Source organism: Sapajus apella, unplaced genomic scaffold (genome assembly GCF_009761245.1).
Source record: "Sapajus apella isolate SASKATOON/1434 unplaced genomic scaffold, GSC_monkey_1.0 scaffold29, whole genome shotgun sequence".
NCBI classification, from domain to species: Eukaryota; Metazoa; Chordata; class Mammalia; order Primates; family Cebidae; genus Sapajus; species Sapajus apella.
In genome coordinates, this window is record NW_022436969.1 from 15,287,676 (window position 1) to 15,304,436 (window position 16,761).

A 16,761-nucleotide genomic window follows, 5' to 3' on the forward strand; every position below is an offset into this window, starting at 1 on the left:
CCACCTTCAGAGTTATGGCCCTTATACACTAAGAATACAGACGTGCACTCCCCTGTTTATTCATTCACTCAACCAATGCTTGCCCACTACTTATAAGTGGAGGTGCTGTGATATTTGGTGAACATTCTATATTTAGTTCTTGATCTCTTGGAATGCACAGGTCAGTCAGGAAGGCAATCTGACACTCACAAGTCAACACATCATTACTGACCATAAAAGGACCATGAAGAAGGAATAAAATGCTAAAACAGCATTCAGCTGGAGAGTTTCCCTGATTAAATGACTTTTCAGCTGAAGTCTAGGAAAGAGGAAACAATGTAAGAAATAGCATTCCAAGGAGAGGGGAAAAAATTTCTTAGCCAGCTCCACAGAAGCTCCAGAATCAAATGAGTATCATCTGAACTGCCTAGGCCAGGATTCACAGGAAAGACTTCAAATGCATTATCGCTTGAAGAGTCCCCCGGCCGACCCTCCCAAACTCTAAATGGAAAGCGCATCCTCATTTGAAAGGATGAAAAGGTGACTTTGCCTTCTGGGTTAATGTCTATGTGAAAACAGCTTTGAAGGGAGTGAATGTGCCTTGTCTTTTTGCTAGTATAGTATGATGAATCATATCAAAGAAGAGTTGTTTGCAAAGTCTGAGACAAGATCAAAATGCCATTTTCCTCTGAAACTGCAGCATGTGTTTTGTAAAGAAATCTTAGTGATATCTAGCAGGGAAATTTCCAGTCTAGAAATAGACTCCACACTGATTTCCACTGAAATTGAAACCAAGAAAGAAGGGGTATCCAGGGAAAGGGTGTAATCATGAGGTTACAGTGAGGGTTGGTGCCAGTCCTCCTATCACGTCCTCATAAACATTCTCCAGTAGTAGAATTAAAACGGCAAGTTACTCTAGCAGATGTTTTCAAATTAGCTAAAACCGTGTCACCAGAGTATAGCAGCAAAGCTGGAAATGTGCCCAGAGAGACCTTCCCACAAGCCGCCTGAGGGAGCCATTTAAATGTCTCTGAGCCCTCCTAGCAGAGATTCAGATGCAAGCCTAGGGAGATAAGCAAATCAGCACAATGCCTCCTCATCCAAATGCTTATCCCTGGCTTCAGCAAGTTCACCACTCTGCTGAAAACCTAGCAAGACTGAGCAGTTTCAAATCATACACTTTGTGGTTTGCTGTTGTGTTGTTGCTTACAAATCTGACAAGAAAACATTGAGAGAAGATAAGAGAAATTGTCAACGGCAACACATGAGCAAATCATTATAAAGTGAATATGGAAATGAACAATTTCTGGCAAATTCTAGGAAGAGGGAGGAGGGTGCTTTGCATCTTCATAATCTATTCAGAACATTGACACCTAGTTCATTACTAGATATCAAATAGGACAATCACATCCCAGCTATGCTGGTTGTCTATCCAAGAAAAAGTTGAGCCAAATATCTGTGGATATAGACCCATACGGCTTCCTCTTGCATGAGCTGGTTTTCCTAAGTGGATATTACTTGTTACCCAGTAATCATTAACTCCTACAGGAGGGAAAAAATAATAAAGCAACCAGGAAAAATCTTCAGTCAACAAATGAAGAAGATTTCCGTATTTCTCACTTATACAACAGCTATCTGTCACCTACTGTTTGCTAAAATGAAGGATGGGAAATGGTTAGGTCAACACATCTTCTATGCAATGCCAACCTCTGTACAATCAGACTAAAGAACGGAAGACATCAAAGGGATGTCATTCACCTTTTTAACTGCCTCATTTAACTGTCACACCGCATTTTTTCTTGTTCTCAATCACATGTTTAGCTCTGTAGGTGTTTTGCAGGGTTACAGAGAAAAATGTAGCAAATATACAGTATACAGTATTGTATAAGCTAAATAGATATGTCTTAGAAGTAAAGGAACTGGTACCTGGTATCTCATACAATCGGTTACCTGTGAGTGTCTAATAGATTAAAATGAATGTCAGAAGACGATTTCTAAATCCTCCTCTGTGGTAAAGCAATGTTTTAGACCTTCCGAGGGACAACATGTTTGGCAATTCCTGATAGACCACACAACTAGAGAAAGTCACCTTCATCAGGCAGTAACAAGAATCAAGCTACAAATTCTCATGATTAAAAAAAAAAGAAAAAACATTTTTTGAGGGGCACTGTAGTTATTCCTCTCTGAAAATAGAGAACTAGCAGCACTTAGGATCTGAGGAAATAAAACAGCTCAAGACATGGGATGTCTTTGAACATCCAAGTGTTTCAACAAGAGCACAAATATTTTTCTACAATGCTAGCAAAGTATATTTTTGTGATAGTGTTTCCTTAAAATAAAATGAAATAAATGTACAAAAAGACCAACACACCGCAGAGATAGAAACGCATTTAGGTTTTGCAAAAGTCTTTTTAGCCTTCTTATTTCAATGGTGTTCCTGTAGCAGGGGAAATATAATTACCAATGGAAAAAGAGAAAAGAAGCAAAAGAACCTACAACTGTATCATTTTCTTAATTGAAGAAAAGAGAGGTAGGTGTGATTTCTATAGAGATGAAATCTACAAAAAAATCTTTTAATTGGATGCTTCCTAAGAGGAACGAATTCCCTCTCCTCTGATAAACAGTGGAACAATTTGTGGGAATGATCATGAAGGTGACATAATGTGAATGTGAGTTGATCATAGAAATTTCACTACAGACATACACATTAGATAACATTTTACTGTTATTTCTGAATTTGAAATATTAAGTGAGATCAAAATCAAAACACAGAATTCTTTGTTTCTGAAAGAGTTGCTATTCAAAGAATACGGTATTCATCTCAATTAAGTTGTAGCTTAAATTATTACTTTGCTACATATTTCTAAAATGAGTATTTTGTAAAACAAGTTCCCTTCATCCAAGTTTTAATTTAAAAAAAATCAATCTATATTTTTAAAAATCAATCCAAATGGCTATATGGAACAAAGGCATACATATTTAATAGAGTTAACTCAAAGTGCATGCAGTTTCTAGTCCCAAATTGGGTTCAATAGGACACAAGTTTAGTAGGATTTAAAAAGTAGAACACCACAATTAGTTTTAGGCTAATTCTCTACATGGGCTACATAATATTTTGGAAGGAAGGTCTTGTTTCCGTTTGCTTTCACTAATCACTAATATACTTTTATTGAGTTTTTAGTCCTGGCAGAACAAAGTTTATGTAAAAGGAGAAATTACAGATGCTAAACCATGAAAATTCCCTCCTAGGGAAAACTCATATATTCATTATTTTCCCAAAGTACAATTGCCTGTGTGAGATTTAAGAAGCTTTGTCAGAAAACTATTTTGACATATTTAAAAGAATGTTAACCAGTTCATTTTGCCCATATTTATCTTGCCTGTAATTTTTGAGATAAAATATTCATTTGTAAACTAATCTTAGAATAAAATATAGAGAGAAATAGCTGTAAATTTTTAAAAAATATTTGTATGTAAGCACATTCTTCTTTACTTATACAGGTAACTAACATTTTCTCTTAAGTAAATTAGTTTTTTAAAAATTCACAGAATTTTAGATCTGGAAGTGGGAATATTTCAAGGCACTAACCCCTCAAACAACTTTAAATTTAAGTACTAAATCCAAAGGAAATTAAGAACAGGACTATTGACACCCAATTTCCACGAACTTTCTTGTTTCATGCCAGAGTATGAATTTTCTGAACCAAAGGTAGCTTTTATAACTTAAACTTTTAATCTCATACATTTTACATAGACATATTCATTATTTCTTTATAGCCTTGAATTTCCCTTTAAAAACTTAAAGAAAACTTTATTCTCCTGGCATGAGAGAAATTAGGATACTTGTAACTTTCTTTCCTCCATGTCATTTCCGTTCACGTTTTATTCAAGGAATAAAAAGCATTGCTTTATATGCAAAATGACCTAGGCCAATAGAAAGTCGCTTCCTGAACTGAAATAGTGCTATAAATAACAGTCAAAAGGATGTTCCTTTTAGAACAGCTCTTTCAGGGTAAAAAAATAATTTGCAGGATGTTTGCCTTAGGTCCTAAAATCGCTTTCCTAGTTGTAAGCATTTCTCATCTCACTGTCTAACTACACCTTAGACTGATCTATCGTAACCTTCTACGAAGACATTCACGAAGACCATAAAAGCTAAACATCTGTCTTTAATTGGTACTTTTATTATATGTCTTTCCTCGTAATTCCTTAACTTCGAGTGTTATGGAAGGAGGCAGGGAGCATACCCCTCCCACGACCAGGAGTCAGTCTCACGGTATCAGGAGTAAGAAGTGAGGAATCTCGCCTGGATTCACAAAAGACCTCACCATATCTCCCACCAAGCGTCCCGGTCCTCGCTGCCTGGCTACCTTCAACCCCTTCCCCTCCAAACATCTTCCCCTTCCCTCTCCGGAAGAAAATTCCGCCCCGCTACATTCGGACAGGAGGCAAGCCCTGCAGCCAGGGGCGAGCGCAGCACTCGGACACAGGCACTCAATGTCTCCGGCAGCCGAGCCGCGGGCCACCCCTTCCCACCGCCTCCCGGCGCCACCCAGCGAGGCGGGGACTGCGCGCCTTCCGCAAAGAGCGCAGCAGCGCGAGTCCTGAATGCAGGGTCTTCAGAGCCGCGGGCCCTCCGAAGGTGCCTCCCGCAGCTGCAGCCGCCCCTCAATGAAAGTGCAATTTGTTATCTCGCTCTGCCCGGAGGAGAGGCCCCTGTTTGGCCTCGTTCCTACCCGGCGCATTCAATTTGCTGAATGCCGGGTCTCCCCGCCCGCCCCGCGATTCTCCGGGAATTGGTCTTGGCCGCGGGCAGGAGGCACTCTACAGTGACATCCTCTTTGGACCCCATTTCTCTCTCTCTCAATCTCTCTCTCTCTCTCTCTCTCCACCTCCCGCTTCCCCCCCACCCGCCCGCTCTCTTTATCTTTGTGTCTCTGTTTCTTTGGCTTTCTCTTACAAACGCACGGGGGAGTTGGTCCCTTTCCACAATCAATGCCAAAATGTCACCGGAAAAGCAAGTGCAACAACTTGCTTTGCAAACGACCCAGAAGCCTGCTGAGAAATCTCCTGCCGGGAGCACCCCTGTCCACCCCTGCAAGGTGCATCGGGGGTCGGTGGGGGGGCGTGAATTTGACCGGTGGACCTAACGGGGATAGAGGACCAGTGTTCTGCCCCCCTCGCCCTTCCAAGACCCAGTCGCAATTAGAAATCCGCCCCCTGCCTGGGTCCCCGAGGGGAGCCGCAAGGACCACACGGCCGAGGAGGACGCGCTCGCCCCCGAGATCCCAGGGTACCCAGAGGGCCCGGGAGTGCGCCCCGGGCTGCTGAAAGGGTAGGGAGCGCTGACTCGCGAGCCGGCGGCCGGGGGAGCCCAGCCCGCAGCCCCTCAGCGAACCAGGGAAGCGGCGACCGCGCCGCAGGGCAGACAGCGGCCAGGAGCCACCCGCGCGCCACGACCGCCGCCGCCGCGCACGCCCCAGCCCCGCGGCGCAGCCCGGCGTTACCTGGCCGCGTCCCGCAGTCCGGCCCTCGCTGGCTGAGTCCGTCCGTTGGTCCCACGAGCCTCGGAGAGGGGACGAAAGGGATGTCCCCGCGGCCGGGACCGGCTCTCAGCGAGGTGACGGGAAGGACTCGAGAGAGGAGCCGAGGCGGCGGCGGCTGCTCGCGCCGCCGACGCTGCCGAAGCCCCGGGGCCGACGGTGTCCGCGAGGCCGTGTCCTCGCGATTGCGGCGCCCGGAGCGCAGCGCTCGCCTCTGGAGCGGAGGCTGAGCGCCGGCACGCGGCGGGCTGGGGCGGCGAGGCTGAGCTGGTCACCCGCCCCTGGGTGCATGTTAATACGGTGGGGAGGAGGAGTCCCGCTCTTCCTCCGCCCAACCACCGGAGCCGGCGGGCGGGCGGCAGCCGCGGCCCGGAGCCAGCCGCTCCCACCCGCCCCAGCTACTACGGCGCGGCGAGACCGCCGGCTCCGGCCCCAGCCCAGGCACGTGTGCCCAGGCCGTGGGGAGGAGCCGGCGCCTCCCGTAACGCGCTTCTGGCCTGCGAGTGCTGCCCGCTCAGTCTCTGGGTGGGAAGAGCGCTCGCCCCCGACCTAGGAGAAAGCCCAGTATCCCCGGCATGGAACAGAGGGGCGGCCACCCGCAAGTGGGCGTGACCCATTGGTTCCCTTGCGCAGCATCTTTGGAGAATTAAGCTTTCCCCTCCTCTCTTGCCAGCCGTTGTTCCTAATCTTGTCTTTTTAAGCGAGGAAAGCAGGAGAACTCTTGACATTTTGTATCAGAGGAAGTCAAGTTGGCGGGCAGAGGGTTTGTTGACCTCTCCTGGCCCTCCTCAGGGTCTCTAGGAGAATTTTTGAAGAAGTAATCGCCAGCAAGGAGTTGGTAGCAATAGAAAGTCTCAGAGAGACCCATGGTCGCACCCAACGCCACTACTTTCAAATCCTTATCCCTCAGAGCCTGTTTCCTCATCTCCACAACAAATCTCCAGGGAGGCTGTGGGTTCGAATACACAATATATATCCCACAGTTCATCTTGGCCAAGAGATAATTCAAAAAAGCGAAACGAATCTCATCTCCTGACCTATGCCCTCAGTAATTACACATCCCAGGATCCACCCCAAGTTCACTTGGAAGCCAGGCTCCTCCACACAGGTTGAGCCCCCACGCCAACACAAACTGAAAACAGGGAGAATCTACTTTGTTTCAAAGTCAGAATAGGGATAGTGGCGTGAGTGGGTGAATTGCGATGTAGGTCAAGGAGAGAAAAAAAAATCAATTAAGTATTTATTGAGCTCCTGCGCTGCCCACTTAATTGCAAGCGTTACAGTTAAAATAATCGTGGTTAATCACTGCCTTATTATTTCCGTCTATTCAAAAAAGAAATGGCATCTTCATGGAGAATGCCCTTTGTTCTACAGCTCCCTGAGGGAACATTATGCCAAAAAGTGTATAATCTTCTTTATGTGATTTTACCCACAAGTTATAGCATAAGATTTAGCATCTGTTTTGTGTGATGTCTAATTATAAATATTAATAGAATATCCTTTTAAAGACAGCACTTCTAAAAATGCAAGGAAGTGAAAAACAGTTTTCATAAAAATGTGACTCAGATAAATAATGTCTTTCCTGCAATTTCACTGAGTAATTTTTTATTAAAGAAAATAACAATTACTGAAACTGCTAAATGGAGGTAAATTCTCAACATTGTAGTACCATGAGCACAAATGCTTTAACAATGATCTAAAAGATATTCTCTGACAATTCAATAATTACTATAGGGACCAGGTGAGGTGGCTCACACCTCTAATCCTGGCACTTTGGGAGGCCAAAGCGGGCAGATCACTTGAGGTCAGGAGTTTGAGACCAGCCTGGCCAACATGATGAAACCCTGTCTCTGCTAAAAATACAAAAATTAGCTGGACTTGGTGGTGGATGCCTGTAATCTCAGCTACTCCGGAGGCTGAGACGAGAATCGTTTGAACCTGGAAGGTGGAGTTTGCAGTGAACCGCGATCATGCCGATCATGCCATGGCACTCCAGCCTGGGTGACAGAGCCAGATCCTGTCTTTAAAACAAAAAAAAGAAAGAAAGAAAAGAATTACTATAGGAACACTTATACTTCAAATCAGATTCCCCGAAATGGCAAAATACTGATATGTGATAATAGCCTTCATAAGTTGGAAAATTTGCCTTTCCTGATTTGTAAATATGTTTAATTCATAGATTTTTCTTTTCTGATTTTTAAATTGATATGCCATTGTTGTACATATTTTGTATGGTATTCAGTAATTTCATACATATATACAATGTGTAATGATAAAATCAGGGTAATTAGGATATCCCTAACCTCAAAACATTTATCTTTTCTTGGTGTTGGGAACGTTAGAATTCTTCTCTTCTAGCTGTTTTGAAATATACAATAAATTAAACTATATAGTTCCCTTACTGTACTATGGAATACTAAAGCTTATTCCTGGTATCTAATGGCATTTCATCTATAGATTTTTCCAATGACATCACATAAATAAAAAGGTCAATATAATTGTCAGGCCCTAACTCAAATTAGAGGAATTCAGTGTATAAAATTACTTCAAGTGGAAAATCAATTTTCTTAGGAAATTGTTACAGTAGATTTAACCCAGTAACAATAATATTGATGTACCACTGCTATTGTTAGGGTTTTCTGACTGTAGGCAACAGAAAACGAATTTGGCTAACTTAAGTGGAAATAATTTATTGGCAAAATATCGAAAGCTTCCAGAATTAAAAAGAGGGCTGGAAGGCAGTCTTGGAAACAGGCAGGATTTGAGGCAATACTGATGGGCTAGGAAGCAGGAAAGACAGTAGTTTGGTTTGGTGCTGCACAGTCAACTTGAGTAAATGCCAAATTTTTCTCACCTTCCATTACTGAATCAAGATTCACAATCACAGGGTTGAGCCTTTATTTGCTTGGCCAAATTTCATAAAGGCACTGACTCCCTGGCTATAAATACTAGGACGGGAAGAAGAAACATTTGATTCCTTGACTTTCAGGATGGAGGGTGTGCACCTGGATTTATGACACTTCCACAAGAATACATGATTGAAGATAGGTAGTTCCTCAACATAAAATCAGAGGGTGATGAATAAGGTGATAAATAAGAATTGATGCTGAGTGTTTGTTTGTTTGTTTTTGACGAGAGTCTCACTGCATCGCCAGGCGCCAGTCTGAAGTGCAGTGGGGTGATCTCGGCTCACTGCAACCTCCGCCTCCCGAGTTCAAGCCATTCTCCTGCCTCAGCCTCCGGAGTAGCTAGGACTGTAGGTGCGCAACACCACACCCAGCTAATTTTTATTTTTTTAGTAGAGATGGGGTTTCACCATGTTGGCCAGGATGGTCTCAATCTTTTGACTTCATGATCTGCCCACCTCGGCCTCCCAAAGTGCTGGGATTACAGGCTTGAGCCACTGTGCGGGGCATCCTGAGATTTTTTTAAAATGATGAATGTCTGGTACTTTAGCTATGAAATTTACATTGTAATCCTTACGGTTACTTGGAAACAAACAATGATATTGTGTAACGAAAACTGGTAGCACTTCTTTTCGTTGTTCTCATTAATATGCTTGTTTTTAGTTAAGAGATTTTTAAATGCTATTTAAATATTCTATGGCCGGTTACCTTATTGGCATTCTCATAACACCTGTAGGCATTACTGCAAGCCACAGCTTGTCAGCTATATTCATTTGATCACTGAATAATGGCCATGGAGGGATGTCCAAATTCTAATTCTTGTTGGTACCTTACCTGGCAAAGGGAACTTTGCAGATATAATTAAAGATCTCCAAATGGGAAGGTTATCCTAGTTTTCCCAGTTACCCCAGTTGGCCCAATTTTGAACACAAGGTACTTACAGGAAGAAGTCAAGAAAGTCAAAGGCAGAATAAAAAGATGGGATGATGGAAACAAAGGTTGAAATCATGCACTTTGAAGATGGAGGAAGGTGGTCATCAACAAAAGAATATGGTGGTCTCTGGAAACTAGAAAAGGTAGGAAAAGAATTCTCCTCTAGAGTCTTCCAAAATGAACACCAGTCTGCTAGCATCTTGGTTTTAGCCCAGCTAAACTGGCTTTAGACTTCTGACTTCCAGAGCTCTAAGATTTAAAAAACTGTGTTGTTTTAAGCCATCAAGTCTGTAGTAATTTGTATCAGCAGCCACAGGAAACTAATATAGACAGCTTACTCAGCCCTTGGGAGCATGCTTTCAAAAGCATACTATTGGTAGTTGGTGGCATGATAGCCCTCACTATAGAAGAAGCACAGAAAAGTATACCTACTTTTGGAGAAGCTAACTCAAAGCTGGTTAAGTTCGCAAACATGTTGGTGAGAACAGGAAATTGGAAACTGTGGACAGATGGGGTTCCTATCCAGGAGTTTCCAGTTCTCCAGTTACATCAAAATGATAGCTCCTTCTAGACCACCAAACTGTTAAACAGGTAAAATCCCAATAAAATGAAGCATAGAGGGTAAAGGGGTGGCCCTGGAATAGGGGCTGTGGTGGTCCACGGGGTTGGCTGCAGTTCCTGCAGGGCTGACTAGAAACTACTAAAGTTCCTGGGGAAGCAAAGTAGAATTTCATGAGAACAAAATGGCTGGAGAGGAGAAAACCTATGGTAGCTGTGAAGGCCCTGATGCCATGTATGTCAAATTGATATCATCTGATGGCCATGAATTTATTGTAAAAAGAGACCATGCATTAACATCAGCCATAATAAAAGCCATATTGAGTGGCCCACGTCAATTTGCTGAGAATGAAATCAGTGAGGTCAGTTTTGGAGAGACACCTTTACATGTGCTGTCAAAAGAATGCATGTATTTTAAAATGAAGCGTAGTCGTGAAAGAAGAAAGAACTCAAAGGGCATTTTGAATGGTAAATGTGAAAGACATAAATTTATTCTGTATTAATAGAGCATTCTTTTCCATTCCCATGGTTTTAAGTAACATTAAAATAGTGATAACTTCTACATCCTATCTTCAGCCTTGACCTCTTAATTCAGTTTAAGATTTGTAAATCCAAAGACCCACTAGACAAATCTTCCTGAAATTTCTACAGTTATCTCAAACTTAATGGGTCTGCATTAAATTTATTATCATCTGCCTTTCACTTCCATGCAAATTTATTTCATTTCCTGTTATACTATATGGATTCATGGTGCTATCATCCACCAAGTCACTAACAACTGACACCTGTGAGTTTTCTTAGACTTCTGGACATACCAGTAACCTTCATTCCATCACTAAATGCTGTTGACTTCTCCCGCTATCTGAATAGGTCTTGGATCCTTTGTCAATTTCCATTTCTATTATATGGCCCCATCAGGCCTTCAGCGTCTCACCTCCAGATTATTATACTATGCTCCTAACTTCTTTCCATTTCCTCAGTTTTGCCTTCTCTTCAGTGCCACAGGGGTGGTCTTCTAAAAATGTAACTCTGACCATGTTGCTTTGGTGCTTTAATATCTTTAATAATGACCATTATTTACCATGTAAAGTTTATTTCCTTACAATGACATAGAAGGTTCTTCATGAACATGGTTTCACCTTCTTCAGTCTTTCGTCCCATGATTTGAGCATTATTCCTCAGTCCATCAAGCTGCTGTTTATAATGCCATTTATGTATCATGCTCTGTAATACATCTGTAGTTTTTTCATACTTTATTCTCTGTCTTCAGTGCCCTCTCTCTGCTTTTTCTGGCTAATATTTATTGATCCTTCAAGGTGGGCTTCAGTATACCTTTTGCCTAAAATATTAGGTTGGATTAAGTGTTTCCAATGCTCACTGCACCTATCACTATCTTAGTTTCTACCACATTCTATTGCAATTTTCAGATTATCTAGATTATGTTTTTGAGACTTTAGCTACCCCTATTTTGATTCCCAATGCCTAGCATAATAAATATCTCTCAATACATAATCAATATGTATTTGTGAAACTCCATTGACCTGAACTTCTCTGAGACTATATTGTGGTGTCAGGATATATCCTATCATTTAATAGAAACATGTGTATGATGTAATATAACGTGTATCCAAATTTTAAAATCCATCCCTCATCAGGTTTAGTAAATGAGGAACTTTCTTTTTCATGCTAAACAAAACGAACAAACAAATTGAAAAAAGATGTTTGAAAACACCTGACTAGTTTTTTTTTCTTTATAATAGCCAATCCAGTGAAATGAAAGGATCTTAACCTTAAATTCTTTTCACTACATGTTTTGCTTCGTATTTTATTTAACGGTTTTCATTAAAGTTGTAAATATTAGAACACAATGAACTTAGCTTCTGTTTTACCCCTTTCTTTATTCCCTGACATTCTTTTAAAAATTAGTTTTTAAATTGATACATAATAATTGTACATGTTTATGGAGTATGGTGTGATGTTTTAGTACATGTGTATGCATTGTATAATTATCAAGTCGGAGTATTTAGCATGTCTATCACTGCAAATATTTATCATTTCTTTATAATGAGACCATTCAAAATCCGCTCTTCTAACTATTTGTAAATATAAAATACAATATTGTTAACCATAGTCATTCTACTGTGCAATAAAGCACCCGACCATGTTTACTGATTAATCTACACGTGCTGTTTCCTCTTCTTGTCTTCATCCCCTCTCCCTTATTTATTTCTACTCATTATCGTACACCTTGAGCCTTGCACATTGCAATTTGGCTTTGTTCTGATAAAAGACACCTAATTTTCTCAACAAAAAGATCCAGTGTAATTCCTATTTCTTTGATCTCTAAGTAAAATTTTAGGCTATTAACAACTGATTTTTAAAAAATTCCACCAGAAACTTCCATATCTTCACTCTGGCCTATTTCTTTTCTACTTCGTTGCCCTCGGGCTTTCCTACTACCCTTCCTAAGTTGCAATTTTCATGCCCCCAAGATGGTAGCTGAGGGATGACATCTCTCCAGAGAAAGAGGCTGCAGTCAGGATCTCGGAGAATCTCTACCATGCCTACTACTGGTCAATGAGGAAGAGCCCCAAACCACACAGGTGGGAGGAAACCCAGGGAAACAGTACTACAAAAACCAAGGAATGGAATAATTTCAGGAGATGAGACTGGTTGATGCTGAATTTGAAACCAACATTTTTGCACGCATAATGTCTCCACCAGAAAGATCTGTATAGTGCTCACAAATTCATCATCACAAACCAAACAAGTCATCTTCCATCCAGTCAGCCTTTTCACACTGGTGATTGTTGATTCCACCACATACCCAGACACTGAAGCCAGAAATACCAATATTAAAGTCATTCTGTATCTCTTTCTATCATATTATCACTACATCTCGGCCCCAAGTTTTATCAGACTCCTAAAACAATAAGCTATCTGTTTTAGTCCACTGCTTAAATTTTTTTCAGAAGTCTTCAAGATAAAATCGAAAACAGTAGATATGACATGTAAGCAATTCACAATCTGACTTTTTCTTCATTAAATTATCAAATTAATTCATTTGAGTGGAGTGACTTTTCACATTTTGAAATACTGTTGAAATAATTTTAACAGGTTAGAAATAACTATTTGTGGTGAAAAACAAACACTAAGAAATTCAAGAATAGTAAACACAGAAAAGAAAATATATACATTCATTTATAGTAGGAACTACTGATACTACATGACCTTGGATCAATTATCTTCCAGCATAGTGGTAAAAGGCGGGGGGGGGGGATCAGAATATCTCAATGACTAACAAAAATTAACATATTATTTTATAAATTTTGAGAAGAGACATACTCCAGATTTTTATGTCTAGAAATATCATATTTAAGAGTTCACCTCCAAGCATTTTAATTTTATCCTTCAAGACATTTCAATCTTTCCAAAAATTTGTTGTAATTATGTAGTATTCTAATTTCTCCAGATACATAAATGTTCTTGACAGACTACATTAGGTAAAATTGTTTTAAAAGAAATAACAAGATTAGGATTTGACCTTTAATTTCACATGCAATATATCTAGATAGGTAAAAGAATAATTTATGTTTTATTATTAATCTTCTTTCACATTGCACTACATTTGACTGCCCATCTTTTTGAAATCCAGTTCACATTCAAGTTTTTAATATAAGATAGTCATATTATGGATCTGTCAGGGAGAAATGCAATGTTAAACATGACTCTCATTAAAAAGAATCTAGATTAAAGGTGTCACAATACTGGAATGACCTGAATTAACATAAACCAGTAGCTTAACCAGCAAGGAGCATGCACACTTGTGTAGAATCTTATTTTGTTTTCATTGTTGTATACAGTGGATTTAAAATGAAAACACCTTTCTTTTTGTGTAGTTCAGGGAAAATCAGCAGTGAATATCCAGTGACTGCATGAATAACTGATGAGTTACACACAAAGAATTCTGTGAATAAGCCACATTCTTCCAAGAATCAGATTCTTTAGATACAAATTTGTCAGAAGATATAATTTATTCAATCCTGAGAAGCGTAGCTCCCAGACATGTATTATTGACATTGATATGCCCATATTAATACATTTTAAGACATTTTTTAAAAAAGATGTGTATATATTTATGTTTGGGACACTAGAAAGACTGAGATGGATTTCTTAGAATTATTTAAGACATTCTGTTTCTAATATTCATTCTTTCGAATTAATCATAGTATGTTTTTACTCTATTCGATATTAAAAGGCTTGCAGGAAAACAAACAAACAAGACATGCCTCTGTCCCTAAGAATTCTCTACTTGAAAGTATAAATTAATGAAATAATATTGGTGAAATGCATCGTTCAAGTCTTGTGGAAAAGTTGGCATTCAAGAATTGGTAGCTTCTGATGATGTTCACAATGGTGATAATTACTATAGTCTTGTAAGCATTAGCATTCAGAGTGAAAGCATATATAATAAGACTTCATATGCCAGCAACCCGAGCTCTCTGGAATATAGCCCCAACATAGGCTCTACACTACACATGGATATTACTAAGGTTATACACTGAAACTCATCTGAGTGTTCCTTCGACCTTCGCTCTTAATTCACACAGAGAATGTGGCAGAAGCATGCTAGTTGTGCACCAAAACTTAATTTCTACTGCCAGTGCACAGAGCAAATCTGCTTTCTCAAAGTACCCAACAATTATGACCACAGGACTGTGTTCTAGTGAAGTGAATATAGGCAGAAATTATGTCTGTCACTTCCAAGTCTGCCATAGAAACCTCTTACAATACCCTCCATTACCTCTCTCTACATGGGTAGTTGGAGTGTGTCTTGTATTGGAAATGGCAGAAACCCAAAAACCATACATCTTCCCAGTTGGATATTTTATTATTATCTGTTGCATTTATTGATTGAGATTTTGGGGTTTATCAGCGCAGAGCTAGTGTCAATTTATCTCACACAACGAAGAAGTAAATGAAAAAAATTGGGAGTGTCTACTGTGTACTAGACATTTTGTATACAATATTTTATTTATCCTCTCAACCAAAGCTTTGAACTGGCCATTGATAGTTTCATTTAATGATGAGGAAACTTGCTTGAGTTAAATAAGTGTTCTGGGATCCGCAGCCAGTGAGTGGCGGTGTCAAAATCTGAACCTGAGTTTGGCCTCAGAGCTTGTAGTTTCACAACACATATTTCTCTAATCTTTGGTTGACTTAACAACTGAATAACAGTTCTATTTATATGGCAGCTTTAAAGCAATAATGCAAGAAACATATATTTTGATATTTGAAATAATAGACAACAAATAAATGATTAAAAGCTGAAACAAAGTTGCACAAACCGTAGAATAGAAGCCCAGGGGCATTTGTGTGGGTAAACACTGCTAATTAACTTTAGGGTTGCTGACATTATCTGTACATTATGGCCCTAAAATGTGGTTAACATACTAATGATTATTTTGCATTAGTAAGAAAAAGACAATTTCAGTTGTGCAAAATGTTTAAATGACAGAGACCTGTGCAATTTTATTAAACAGTTGTGTTGAAATATTGATGGACAATAAACCAAATGTATTAAATTGTGTGATATAAATTCTGATACATATGCATATGTGTAAATAAATATGTATATATATATTTGATGCATATGTATATATACAGGTGAGTATACATATGTGTGTGTATACACTTAGACATGAACACACAGTGATGGAACCATCACTGCAATAAAGATAATGAATACATCTATTACCTCCTGAATTTCCCTCTCGCTGTTTATCTCCCTCTTATCCTTTTCCAAACCCTCTCTTTCTCTGCAAACTCCATTTTGCCTCTTGTCATACAGATTATTTTATAAAATGTTTGTGTAAATGGTATCACACAGTGTACTATTTTTCCCTCTAGCCTGTTTCACTCAACATGATGCAAGGGTCATCCATGTTGTGTGAATTGAAATTGGTAATTCACTTCTTTTGGTTGCTGAGTCTTTTTCCAGTTTTTGGCTAAAAGAAAATATACTTTCATGAGCATTTGGGTGTACACCTTTTTTTTTTTTTAATGGATATCTGTTTCTATTTTTCTAAGACAAATACCCAGGAGAGTGATTGCTCAGTCATATGCTAAGTGTGTGTTGAATTTTTAAGAAACTGCCATATTTCCAATGTATCTTGATCAGTTTACATTTGCACAATGAGTGTATGGCAATTCAAGTTCCTCCATATCCTCACTAATACTTGGTATGCTCTTTTTATACATTCTAATAAGTGTGTACAGGTATCTCCTTGTCATTTTAATTTGCATTTACCTAAAGACTAATGATGATGGGCATGTTTTTATGTGCCTATTTGCCACTCATACATCTTTAGTGAAGTATATGTTTAAAAGTTTTGCATATTTTTAATGAGCTGTTTTATTTTTATTGAGTTTTGGGAGCGTTTTGTATATTGAATACAAGTCCTTTATCAGATATGTCACTTGCAAATATTTTCTCCCAGACCGTGGCTTGTCTTTTCATTCTCTAAACAGCATCTTTCTAAGAGCAGAAGCCCTTATTTTTTATGAAATCCAATATGTTATTTTCTTTATTTATAGATTACACACTTTGTGTTTTGTGTCTAAGAAATATTTGTTTAAATCACAGTCACAAAGATTTTCCTCTTTTGTTTTCAAGAAGTCTTACAGTTTTAGGTTTCATATTTATATCTATGATCTGTTTTGAGTTTATATTTATATATCATGTGAGGATCAAATTTTATTTTTTGCATGTAGGTATGTAATTGTTTCAGCACTATTTATTGAACATATGACCTTTTTCCACTGGACTATCTTTGCAAGTT

At 39.6% G+C, this 16,761-nt stretch overlaps 1 protein-coding gene across 3 annotated transcripts in view; it reads right to left on the reverse strand.

Annotated features, from left to right (window-relative positions):
* DLGAP1 (DLG associated protein 1) overlaps nt 1-5,559 on the reverse strand; it is a 979,377-nt gene extending 973,818 nt beyond the window's left edge. For all 3 annotated transcript variants that reach the window (XM_032293472.1, XM_032293474.1, XM_032293470.1), the window contains exon 1: nt 5,487-5,559. The gene's annotated coding sequence lies outside the window, so the exon portion shown is untranslated. The remainder of the gene's footprint in view (nt 1-5,486) is intronic.
* Nucleotides 5,560-16,761: the final 11,202 nt, after the last annotated feature.